The sequence below is a fragment of the Acipenser ruthenus genome, chromosome 4, assembly GCF_902713425.1.
Source record: "Acipenser ruthenus chromosome 4, fAciRut3.2 maternal haplotype, whole genome shotgun sequence".
In the NCBI taxonomy this organism is placed as follows: Eukaryota; Metazoa; Chordata; class Actinopteri; order Acipenseriformes; family Acipenseridae; genus Acipenser; species Acipenser ruthenus.
In genome coordinates, this window is record NC_081192.1 from 54,772,261 (window position 1) to 54,786,013 (window position 13,753).

A 13,753-nucleotide genomic window follows, 5' to 3' on the forward strand; every position below is an offset into this window, starting at 1 on the left:
AAACAATAGTTAAAATTGCGATACTCAAATGCTTGGAAATCTTCTTTTATCCTTCTCCAGCTTTTAAGGTCTTCAGATAGCTCTTTACTTTTTCCCATATTGACCTATTGGTAATGACAGCAAGCATCCTATGCCCAACCTTTTTATACTCTCTAAGAATGTTCACCTACTATCCAGCATTTTCTAGACTTTTCTAGAATTAGGTTCTGCATTATCATATTGAAATTTCTAGTACCTTGTAGACAATGCTATCATAGCATCAAAGGGTATAATACTTTTGAACAAGCATTTTTGGATTTTTGCAACAATAAAATGCTGAAATAAATAATTATATCTATTTCTTGTAACTTTTCTTTCCTCATCCACAAAAGCAAAACTTGTGCTACAAAAGATTTTTCCTAATTATAAATTTATTTTTGATTTTCTGAATTTTTGCATATTTTTGAGACTGAATGTTATCAGATCTTCAACCAAAACCTAATATTAGATAAAAGGGACCATGAGTGAACAAATAACACAAAAAAGATACATATTTCATTTATTTATTAAAGAAAGTTATGCACCCAATACCCCATGTGAAAAAGTAATCGCCCCCTTAGACTTAACCCTTTGCTGTCCATTTATTCAGCGCGTCTCAGGCGCGTCAGGTCCAATTTATTTTCACACGCGCAGTTTATTTTAGACGCGCTGTTTAAATGTATTTTTTTTCACAGTAATACAGGACACTCAGTACTGCATCTCCAGCCCCGCCCCACCCCTTGTTCGCTATATTTTTCAAATGCCTCTTAATAATAGTACATACCGATAAATCATCTCTTGATCACTCGTTTTATCACCAAACTCCTCAATAATGCGATCCAAGTCGTTATTTTATTACTATAACATCTAAAAAAAGCTCTGCAAATGTCTCTGATATTCTTTGAGCGCTGGATGCGGAAGCAGCTATCTTGTTTGTTTATGTCCGTGTTATCTATGTGGTGTCGGGTCTGTCAGTATATATGAGATACGCCCTTTTTTCGGCTTCTCTCGGCTCCTACCCGTCTCACTAGGCCATTGAATGGTTTTCTTGGCTTTTTACAGAGAAAAAACGACTAGAGACCTGTTTTTTGTGTCTTTTTGATGATGTCGGACAGGGTCCGACATTGGACCGGAAAGGAAAAATTGTGATGTCGGACCAGGTCCGACATAGGACCGCAAAGGATTAATAACTGGTTACGCCACCTTTAGCAGCAATAACTGCAACCAAACGCTTCCTGTAGGAATTTTGGCCCACTGCTCCATGCAGAACTGCTTCAACTCAGTGACATTTGTGGGTTTTCGAGCATGAACTGCTCGTTTCAGGTCCTGCCACAACATCTCAATGGGGTTTAGGTCTCAACTTTGACTAAGCCATTCCAAAACTTTAAATTTCTTGTTCTTCAACCATTCTGATGTAGACTTGCTTGTGTGTTTCGGATCATTGTCTTGCTGCATGACCTAGCTGCGCTTCAGCTTACGGACAGATGGCCTGACATTCTCCTGCAGAATTCTCTGATACAGAGCAGAATTCATGGTTCCTTCAATGATGGCAAGGTGTCCAGGTCCTGATGCAGCAAAGCATCCCCAAACCATGACACTACCACCACCATGCTTGACCGTTGGTATTGTAGCACTGTTGCTACATATGTGGGTGTAATTTTCACTCACCTGTCTCTTTAAGTAAAGGCAGTAGCCTGGCCAGGCCAACCTATAAAAACTACATTTCCCAGTATCCATTTCTTTCTTTCTTTCACCCCATTGGTCCATTCGAAATTTCATCCACCAATCCTCTCACACAGTCAGTCTTCACCTGTCTCTTATTTCTCTGATTGTGGGGGGTTGGGAGTGTGTTTTTTTTTCCCTGTAGCTAGCACCTTGTTTAGAGAGTCTGTCTACCTTTTGAAACCTAATCTTTATACTGTTAGCTAGATATTATTATTATTATTATTATTATTATTATTATTATTATTATTATTATTATTATTATTATTATTATTATTATTATTTATTTCTTAGCAGACGCCCTTATCCAGGGCGACTTACAATTGTTACAAGATATCACATTATACATATATCACATTATTTTTACATACAATTACCCATTTATACAGCTGGGTTTGTACTGGAGCAATCTAGGTAATGTACCTTGCTCAAGGGTACAACAGCAGTGTTCCCCACTGGGGATTGAACCCACAACCCTCCGGTCAAGAGTCCAGAGCCCTAACCACTACTCCACACTGCTGCCCAATATTATTCTTTAGCCTTTGTTTTTCTTTTTGTCTGCTGCTTTAGTTTATTGTCTAGTTACCGTTTTTTGCTTAATTAGGTGGGGTAGTTTCTTTTGTGTTTTTTGCTGGAGTGTGTGGTTGTATGTTTTTGTGCATCTGTTCTGGACTGTTTGCTACCTCAGTTTTCATCAAACATCCATTTCATCGCTCTCAATGTTTTTCATCTCCTGAAGACCTCTACATCATCGTTCACATTCATCCCAAGTAATTAACTGGACTTCCATACCGGTTTGGTGAGCTCTTTCCGTTGACTGTGTCATCGTTGTTGTTTTTTTTCTTTTGTTACTTTTTGGGACTTCATTACTATTTTGTTGATTTATATTTTGTGTTGCATTGTTTATTCATTATATTAATCATCCTCCGTGTCAGTAATTGTTAAATTGTTGTGGTTATATTCTTAAGCTCTGCTGTGTATCTTCATTTATAATCTGTTTTCCTGGGTTTGTTTACACTATGTTCTCTTCCTTATCACTCTGTCCCTAATTGAGTTGTTTTCTACTGTAATTGTTTAGTCTTATTTTTTTGTCAAGCTTTGTGTTCCTTGGAATAAACCAGTGGTTGTGTAGTTAAATGGATGTATTGTGACGACCCTGTTTTACTGTCAGTCACCCTTACTGACTTATTTAGTTTTAATTATTTGGCCAGTAGTATCTCCTAAGGGAGGACAGTACAGTTGCCTATCAACTGTGTAGGGTGACCGTTACAGATTGGTGGCCCGTACGGGGACCCTTTAGTGTCCTAATAAATTTACTCCCCAAATTATCTGGTTAAAATTTAAAGGTGCACAATGTCTGACAAAGAGAATCACTCTTTGGATACCCTTAGCTTTTCTGAGTTTGTTGAGAGACCCCATGTTACCATAAGAGAGCCTATCAATGAGTTAACTTCCCGCTTAAGTGACCTATATATTAGTCACGAAGAGTCAGCACTTATCAGGGGCGATGATGATGAAGGGAATCTGACTGACAGGGGTGCTATTGAGCAAATGTGTGAGCAGATCCAGCAACTCACCCAGCGAGTGGAGCAACTGGAGAGTGACTTCACCCACAACCAGGAGACCACTTTTAACAGGGAAGAGGTCCTGATAGGATATATCAAAAGAAGATTTAATGAGATAAGTACGTTTACGGATGAAGGAATTGATGAATTGGAAAAAGCCACAGTCAATTGTTTTAAATGCCGTGATGCTCTCTGGGCAGAGGAGCTTAAGAAGCTCCTAAAAAAGACCAGCACGTCTCGTCTGCCTCTAGTTTTCCCATCTACCACCTCCGGAAGCCTATCAGTACCACCACAGTTCTCATTTGAGAGGGCGTCAACTGGTTCCAGAGGTAATCTTCCTCAAGCGAAGCTGCCAATTAAAATCAACTTCCCGGAGTTTGGGGAGGAACCCAACACTGATGCCATCGAGTTTGTGGATAAGTGTGACGAGTTCCTTGCTCTACGGCCAATGTCCGACAGTGCAATCCTTGCTACACTCTCAACCACCCTGAAGGGTTCGGCAAAGAGCTGGTGGGTGGCGGAGCGCCACGGCATTCAAACTTGGCAGGTATTCAAGGATGTGTTCCGTCAAGCCTTTCTGCCTTCAGACTTCCAGGCGGAGATCGAGGAGCGGCTCCGATCCAGGGTGCAGTTGCCCAACGAGCAAATAAGAGATTTTGCCTATGACTATCGTGCACTGTGCCTGCGCTGGAAGCCAGATTTGGAAGAGGTGGAGGTAGTGCGACGGATACTTAACAACAGTAATCCCAAACTCGCCAGCTGTCTGAGAGGAACTGTGAGGATGGTGGCAGATCTGGTACGGGTGGGTACCCAGGTGGAGCGTGACAACACTGCCCAAAAAGAATACTGGGCCAAAGCCAACTCCAACCAAGCATCCCTAGGCAAGAAAGGTAACCGTATGGCCCCCAAGAAGCCTGCTGAAGTCAGTGTGGTGAATCCAGAGAAGATAAAAGTACAGCCGCTCCCAAAACTGTCTCTTCTGGTGGTGAACATTGAGACTCGAGGGTTCCATGGGCCTGCCCTTCTGGATACGGGATGTACTTTCACACTCATGCAGGAGAACCTGTGGAGGAAGGTTTCTCGACCAGGAGAAGTACTGGACTCCGCTCATAACCAGAAGTTCTCATTGGCAGATGGACAGTCACACAGAGCCCTTGGAAGGATACGACTTACTTACCTCTTCCATGATGAGATCTGGTTCTTGGATACTTACATCCTTGCAGACTCTCACTTAGCTTTCCCTATAATCCTAGGCTTGGATTTTATGGAAAAGACTTACACTCAAATTGACATCCCTAACAAAAAGTATGGTGTAAAACGACTCCATAGTTTCACTTACCATCCTTTTCGACAGGTATCGGAGTTACAAATTTCATGGTCTGAACACACACCTAACATGAGTTTGTATTTCCCTGTTAGTCTTCAGTTGCCTTCTATCGGTAATACCGAGTCACTCCAAACTGCAACCGGGACCGTGATTATATCATCTGACAGCCAGGAGTGGTGTCAATTGCAACTGGCAAGGCTCCAGCAGAAGTGGCCATCAGTCTGTACAGACCAACTGGGAATAACGAAGGTAATTCGACACACCATAACCACGGATGATGAGATTCCCGTCCGAGGATATGCGTCTAGGGTGTCTCCCTTGAGGAATGCTCTCATAAAGGAACACCTGGACGATATGCTTCGGGATGGAGTGGTCGAGCCATCTATCTCTCCGTGGTCATCCCCGGTGGTTTTAACTGAGAAAAAAGATGGTGGATATCGGTTCTGTGTCGATTATAGGAAATTGAATGCCAAGACCATCTTCGATGCCTATCCTATGCCACTCATACATGACATACTGGAATCCTTGAATGGTGCATCGGTGTTCAGTTCAATGGACTTACGCTCAGGGTATTGGCAAGTGGCCCTGGATAAAAACAGCTGTGCTAAGACTGCTTTTTCCACACCTATCAACTGTGTAGGGTGACCGTTACAGTATGAGGTTCTTACTGTGGCATGCATTGTTTGGTTTTCGCCAGACATAACGGGGCCCATGTAGGCCAAAAAGTTCCACTTTTGACTCATCTGTCTGTAGAACATTGTTCCAGCACTCTTCAGGATCATCCAGGTGCTTTTTGGCAAACTTGAGACAAGCATTCATGTTCTTCTTAGTGAGCAATGGTTTCCGCCTTGCTACTCTGCCATGAATCCCATTTTTGCCCAGTGTCTTTCTGATGGTGGAGTCATGAACACTGACCTTAGCCGAGGCGAGAGAGGCCTGCAGATCCCTGGATGTTGTTCTAGGGTTCTTTGTGACTTCCTGGACGATTTTACGCTTTGCTCTTGGAGAGATTTTGGCAAGACGGCCACTCCTAGGAAGATTAACTGCTGTCCCAAACTTTCTTCATTTGGACAATATGGCTCTGACTGTGGTTCGATGGAGCCCCAGAGCCTTAGAAATGGCTTTGTAACCCTTTCCAGACTGATAGGCATCAACAACGTTTTTCCGGAGGTCTTCAGGAATTTCTTTTGTTTGTGGCATGATGTGCCTCTAGAACCTGTGTGCTGACAACTTCACTCTGATGGAAAGGGTCAAAGTTAGTCAGATTTATATTGGGCAGGGCTGGCCCAAATCAAGCCAGGTTGTTAACCAAAGTACTCAAACAGCTGACCCTAATTACCCCTTTAATTGGGTTGAGTTAACGGGGGGGGGGGGGGGGCAATAACTTTTTCACACCTGAAGATTGCATGTTTGATTACCTTGCACACCAAACAAATGAAAGAAGCACCAAACTTTGGTGTCATTTCTTCTCTCAGACTCCCTCTATATACTACTACAACCCACAAAAAAATCTGACCAAATACAATGTGAAAAATGTGCAAAAATGCAGAAAATCAGACAGGGGGAAAATACTTTTTCACTGCACTGTATATATATATATATATATATATATATATATATATATATATATATATATATATATATATATAAAAATTAATTTGCAACCATCTGGGATACTCAGTTAGAGTTAGATGTGTTTAAATTGCATGACCTGGAATGGGTTGAAATGCTGTCCATGAACTAATTTCCCACAGGAAATAAGAGTCCTTATATTTATAATTGAGGTTTTTCCTTTTCACAGCTTTACTGGATTTGGATTTACTTCCCATGTCATACAAGTACATTAAAAGAAAACTTGTCAGGAAGGTGCCAGTTTACTAGCCTGTACTTCAGATTTTATACTATTGGAACTACATGGTTGTTCTTTGAGGCACTGAGCAGACACCGGTATTTGTTGCTAACTGAGCAAGTGATTCAGTACCATTGCATGTATAATTAGGTATCCTCTACCAAAGGGCATATCGGTTCTTAAAAATGATCCAACAGTTATTTGAATGTCTGCAACATATTTTTTTAAATCTATTTTTATAGTAATAATCATATAATAATAATCTCTAGTTGTAATTTTTATAACTTTAGAAACCTTGCTCATACCATTACCACCAAATCAAAAACAACCCTTACATTAACATCACTGATGCCTTGATTTATTAATAGCCATATTATATTATATGAAGTATTTCAGAATAGGAATATTTTACCAACAGTAAAGTTGCTGTTATCTCAATTGCTGGACCACTTGGTGCCACCTAATGAATGATAATGTCACGAGTGACTAATTAGTTGGGGTTGTGCACATTATGTTTTGCTTTTGTATTTATTAATCTGAAACAAAAACACATTGGAAATGTGAAAAAATGCCAAGTTATCAAAAGTGCCCAGCCATTTAAAATGGAAATATCAAAAACACAAGCCAAGTTTCAAGAAACCATTGAGTTCAAGAAACCTTGGCCAGCACCAATCAAATAGGCACAACTGTAAAAGCGGTGGGGGTCAAGGTTGCCCCAATTGTTTCTACTAACTTGGCTTGTGTTTTTAATGCAAGTTCAATCCACTTTTATTGTGCCTGAAAAACACAAGCCAAGTTAGTAGAAAGAGTGTTGGGAACTACAAATTAAAAGTAAAATGGTGCTTATGGCTGATTTACTTTTGCTGCGCCAATACCCTGAAAACATGTAAACTATCCTTGCTGTATAGAGAGTCTCTGGCAATTCTCACTGATAACTTGGCACGAGGAACTACTATTGCTCTCAATTTGGTTTCATTTGCACTTTATTTTTGTTCATTACCCAAATGGAGGCATTTTTGTTGATATTTTGTATTTTTGTGTTATGTATTTATTTGTTAAGTGTGTGTGTTATTATTTTTACAGCAGCACAGGTAAATAGAAGGAGAAATTAGTCCCAATTCCAAATGCAGCCAGGTGTTTTCCATTTGCACCAATTCATTGACAGTCCATTATATCAAGGGAACCAAAAGTACAGGAAGGGGAGTGCGTGGTTCCAGGAGGAACCGAATGGAGGACAAGGAAGTTGACCATTTTGACAGACAGACCTGGATGGTAAACAACAAGTATTGTTTGGACAGGGCAGCCCAATGAAAGGAAGGACCGGTCAGAAACTGATAACAAAGCTAAGTATTTATCCTTGAATTCTACTGTTGAAGTGGCGCTTTTTGCTTTAAAAGAGGACTCTTAATATTATTACACCAAGGACAAATGCTTCAGAAGTAAAGACACTTGGCATAAATATTTAGATTACCAATAGTGTGGGTTATGACAAGGTGCTGTATTGCTTCATTTCAAGGTACCCCCCACCATGACCGATGCCCCGGAAGAGCAAACAGGCACCGGCCAAGGGACAGACGGCCAGCTCCCTGTACGCACCTGAGACGCGAGGTCCTACCGTATCTAAGGCTGGGTCTGTAGTCCAAACCAGAGTAGGGAGGGCCGAGACCAGGGTGTACATGGCGAATGACCAGGGACACAGAGGGAGTGTGGAGATCAAGTGCTGTTTGTTCATCCGTTACAGGATCCTACGTCGTGGTGCTGAGGGTGAGGGGGGGCCTTACAAAGTATTCAGAGGTTCTTCAATCGGTCACCTTCAACTTTACCTTTTCTTGTTGGCGTTTCTATCGGGACAGTGTTTGGTAACTTGGATCAAGTACAGGACCTACAAAGAGTTTTCTAGGCCTTTTGAGGCCCGGGTGAAATATATACTGGAACTATCACAAGAACATAAAGTTTACAAACTAGAAGAGGCCATTCAGCCCATCTTGCTCGTTTGGTTGTTAGTAGTTTATTGATCCCAGAATCTCTTCAAGCAGCTTGAAGGATCCCAGGGTGTCAGCTTCAATAACATTACTGGGGAAATGGTTCCAGACTCCCACAATTCTCTGTGTAAAAAAGTGCCTCCTATGTTCTGTTCTGAATGCCCCTTGATCTAATCTCCATTTGTGACCCCTGGTCCTTGTTTCCTTTTTCCCCTGGGTCGACATTGTCAATACCTTTTAGAATTTTGAATGCTTGAATCAGACCATCGCGTAGTCTTCTTTGTTCAAGACTGAATAGATTCAATTCTTTTAGCCTGTCTGAATATGACATGCCTTTTAAACCAGGAATAATTCTAGTCACTCTTCTTTGCACTCTTTCTAGAGCAGCAATATCCTTTTTGTAGCAAGGTGACCAGACCTGAACACAATATTCTAGAGGAGGTCTTACTAACGCATTTGTAAAGTTTTAACATTACTTCCCTTCATTTTAAATTCAACACTTTTCACTATATATCCAAGCATTTTGTTGGCCTTGCTTTATAGCTTCCTCACATTGTCTAGATGAAGACATTTCTGAGTAAACATAAACTCCTAGATCATTTTCAGAGAGTCCTCCTTCAATTTCAGTATCTCCCATATGGTTTTATTTTGGATCTTATTATAGTTTACATATAATAGAAATCAGGCTTATTGGTCTGTAGTTACCTGGTTCGGTTTTGTCTCCTTTATTGTGGATCGGTATTACATTTGCAATTTTCCAGTGTCGGTACAACCCCTGTTTCAAGAGACTGTTGCATGATCTTGGTTAGCAGTTTGTAGATGACTTCTTTCATTTCCTTGAGTACTATTGGGAGGATCTCATCCGGCCCAGGGGATTTGTTTATTTTAAGAGCTCCTAGTCCCTTTAACACTTCTGCCTCTGTTATGCTAAAAATATTTAAAACTGGATAGGAACAGGTCAACATGTGGGGCATGATGTCCATATCCTCCTTTCAACAAACTGCTGCTTATATTGTTCGGGACTGTGTTATGATAATATGTTGTGTGGAATGGAATCATTGTAATACTAATAGCCCCCTGATTTCACAAGTAGCCTGTTAAAATATTTTTTAGTGGTTTTAGTTTGTGCTCAGTTTCAAGAGTTTTTTACAATAGGTTTTGTGATGAGGAGCCCTGCCCCTATGTATATTTGTGCACTGTTTATTGTATTATTAAGATTTGTTGTACCTCTCATGAGAATGTGTGAATGTCGTTTTAAGTAATTATTGAATTGGCTGACAGTCATGCAGACTAATTTAAACCCGTGTAGAATGTGACCATCTCCAGATTGATTGATTGTTGTTACTCGAGATGGTCACATATAAATGGAGACCCACAGCTTTTGTAGGGGAGTTCAGGAGTGGAGAACGAGAGTTAGAGAGAGGAGGTAAAAGAATAACTAAAGAAAACAATTGCTACGCGTGCTGGTTCAACGCCAGCATGATACTTGTTTTATTTAGAGTTTGGTTAGTGTTTGTTTAGTGTCTGTTTGTTTTGGCCATCTCGCAGTTTTGTGAATGTCTTTTGTCTTGTTTAAATCTTTTTTATTTATTAAAAAGCGCAAGCAGCACATTTCATACCCCAGTGCTGTCTGTGTCTGTCTTCTTCCGGGTCTGTGTCACCACACAGACCAGCCTGCCATCGGTTTTGTATGGAGATAATGTGCAAGGTGGTTGAAAGAGGGGTCTTTGCAAATTGTCTGATAAAATAAGTTTTTTTGGATTGTCTAAATTTCCTGTAATAAAGAAATCATTATTTTATTTCCCTGTTTGTTTGGTTCCTGTACCTTCATTGGGGAAGGCCCGGGTGGTCAGTTCTAAATCCAAAACAACCTGTGGGCAAAGGGTTATAAAGAGAATTATGTATGCAATAAGGTCTGCTATAAGGTTTAGCTCTAAACATCATTTTTTTAAAGTAAATATACTTATGCCTATAAAGTAGTCCCATTTAGGACTCTGAACTACACACTAAGTTAAGATGAGTAAATTAATTTAATTAAAACATATAAAACAAAGTACATCTTTATTTTTGATGTTGTGCACATTGCCATTGCAAATATACACCAGGGGGCGGAGTTGAGACGACACAGAGTTATTGTTTTCCCTGTCTCGCAGTGCAGACACACTGTTTGAGCAGAACAGACGTGAGGAGTAAAAATTCAACGGAGATTCCCTGATGAGATTTGTGCTATGTTCTACACCTAAGTGTCCCATTTCTTCATGGAGTTCTCTATGCACTATTTCTTGATATTTTTCAGGTAACACAAGTTGTGATTTTGACCCTGTAACTCGATACAGTATACCATGGTCATCTAATTGAAGCTTGTCCCGCTCTCTGCAGAGAACCTTAGACCTTGTACCATAGCCACCAATCTTACAATTTTGTGGTTTTTGACCCAATTTTTTTTTAAAGTATATTACTTAATGGGTTTTCAAGTTGTGCCTGCTTTAGTTCCTGCTTGTCAGTTTTTTGTATTGTAGGCCTTTCTTCCCCAAGAAGCTCTGCTTGAGCATCAACAGGGTTAACAGAAATTGCCATTGCACATGTAACCTCCCCTTTGTACTGAGCTGTTACAGCTGTAGTGGTTGCCTGTATGGCATCTTTTGCAACTACCTCTGTTCACTCATTGAAATATTTTTCCATATCAAGGGGGATCCTTGATAGCGTATCCGCATCTATATTAGACTTCCCAGGTCTGTACTTAATTACAAAGTTAAAATCCGCTAATTCTGCTACCCACCTGTAACCAGTGGCGTTAAGTTTTGCAGACGTTAGTATGTAGGTGAGCGGGTTATTGTCGGTATACACTACAAATGATGGAGCATAATACAGATAGTCTCTGAATTTATCTGTAATGGCCCACTTAAGTGCCAAAAACTCCAATTTTCCTAAGTGGTAATGATAATTTCTTTCTGGGGGAGTAAGTGTTCTAGAACCGAATGCTATGACTCTTAAGTTTCCCTTCCTGACGCTGATAAAGTATTGCACCCAGCCCGTCCTGAGAACGTCTGTGTGAAGTATAAATGGTTGGGAGAAATCAGGGTAACCCATTACTGGTGACTTGATTACGTTATCAAGAAGACATTCTAAAACCTGCCTGTGTTCCTCAGTCCAATTAATTGGCTGTGAGGACATCGCCTGTCCTGTAACTTGTTTTTTTCCACTTTTCTTTAACTTCGGTCCCACATTTCCATTGTCTCCCTGAACAGTGAGAAGTTCATAAAGTGGTTTTTGCAAGTTTAAGAAGTCTTTTACATACTGACGGTAAAAACCTAGTAATCCCATCAGTTTGCGTAATTCTCCCACAGTAGCAGGACTCTTGCCTTTCAGAGACTGAATTGCTGCAATGTCTCTTGGGTCCGTCTTGCTTTCCTCGACTGACACAATTCTACCCAGGTAGTGAACTTCTTGCTTAAATAGCTCACATTTAGTTGGTTTTAGTTTAATACCACTCTGTTTCAACCGCTGTAGTACCTGCTTAACATGTTTAACATGATCCTGAAAACTCTTACTGAAAACCAGGATATCATCCAAGTATGGCACACATATTTCATTTCTTAGCTCTCCAAGTATCTCTTCCATTCCACTTTGAAATGCCGCAGGGGCATTCATCAGACCAAACGGTATTCTAATCCATTCGTATAACCCCCAGGGTGTTATAAAAGCAGTACATGCTCTGCTTTCTTTTACCATGAAGCCTTGGCGATAGGCTTTACCCTGATCTAGTAAAGAAAACCATGTGTTCCCTCCCAAGTTGTTCAGGATGTCCTGTATTCTAGGAATGGGCTGACGATCTGGCACAGTCTTGTTGTTTAGAGCCGTGTAATCTATACACAATCTCTTGCTATCTTTTTTTCTTATACACACAACAGGAGAGGAATATGGTGATTTAGATTTTTCAATCCACCCACAAGCAATGAGATTTTGAAGGTGCTCTTTTACCTCTTTGTAAAGAGGTCTGGGCACAGACATGTATGTTTTCTGTACAGGTTCATTATCTCTGAGGTTAATTGTCATTTGCAGATTTTCAATATAGCCAATGTCTGATTCACCTTTTGAGAACACATCTGACTTTCCACATTTGTCTTACTATGTCCTGCTGCTGTTCTGTCAAATGACTTAAATCAACAGGAGGATCCCATGTATTCCTAATAGGCATGTGTTCCTCTGCACCATTTTTCCCCACAGTCAGTTGTAGCCACCAATGTATTTAGGTTAGTGACGGTAGGTTTAGCAAAATCCTTTTCAATTTGACCCAAGTCAACTGGGAAAACTTCATTAACTATCTGAAGAGTTCCTAGTAAGACATGGCTATTGAGAACAATGTCATGGCCAGTGCTATTGGTAACTTCTATTTTTACCCATCTCCCTTGACCAGCAGGCACATGAACTAAAGTTTCATGAAGCTCTAACCCTTCAGGCCAGGATGCTTCTACATCTGGCTCAAGTATACCATTTGCAGCATGTTTAACTACATTTCTGCACTTCAGACTGACAGTCTTACCACCTTCAACTTTTACAGATGTCCTTCCAGTTTTCAACCTGTGACATTTATCCTTTTCATCACTGAATGAGGGAAATAAGACTCGATAACGTTGTAGCCAATTATAGGATACTCAATGTTACACTTGTGTGCCACTAATATAGGTACAGTAATGTCAGACATATTACCATAATCAGAGATAAGATTAAATTGTACCTCAACCCAGCCCTCATAGGGAATTCTTGTCCCATTTGCTGCTATCAGATCAAGACAGTCCAAGCAATTCTGTAATGTCTTTCAGTTTCACATTAGGTAAGTGAGTTTCTTTCCAGTCTTTGTCCATTATACTCACTTGTCCCAAAGTGCTTGGATGTTCAGTCCATTCAAACTGCACCAAACAAAACACTTGGACCCCACTAATTTTGCAATTTTGTTTTGTTCAGGGTTCACTTGATTACTGTCTATCCACCCTTTGAACTCTGTTTGTCTTTTAGCATTTACTTTCCCTCTTACCTCTTTAATTGCTCTGCAAACACTCTGATGTTCTCTCCAGTGTGTGTGCTGGCAATCTCTGGAGAAGTACAATACCGTTTTACACTGGGAACACTGTTGAAACCTGTTATTCACCTCTAGCCTCCTGAAGCAGTTGCTGCAGTGGTGGGACAGCTGGTTAGCTGCAGTTACACCCTGTCCCTCGGGGGTAACTGGTTTCCGTTTCCTGAATCCATAGGGGGTGGTTTCCCGTTCCTTTTTCGACAACCAGCCATG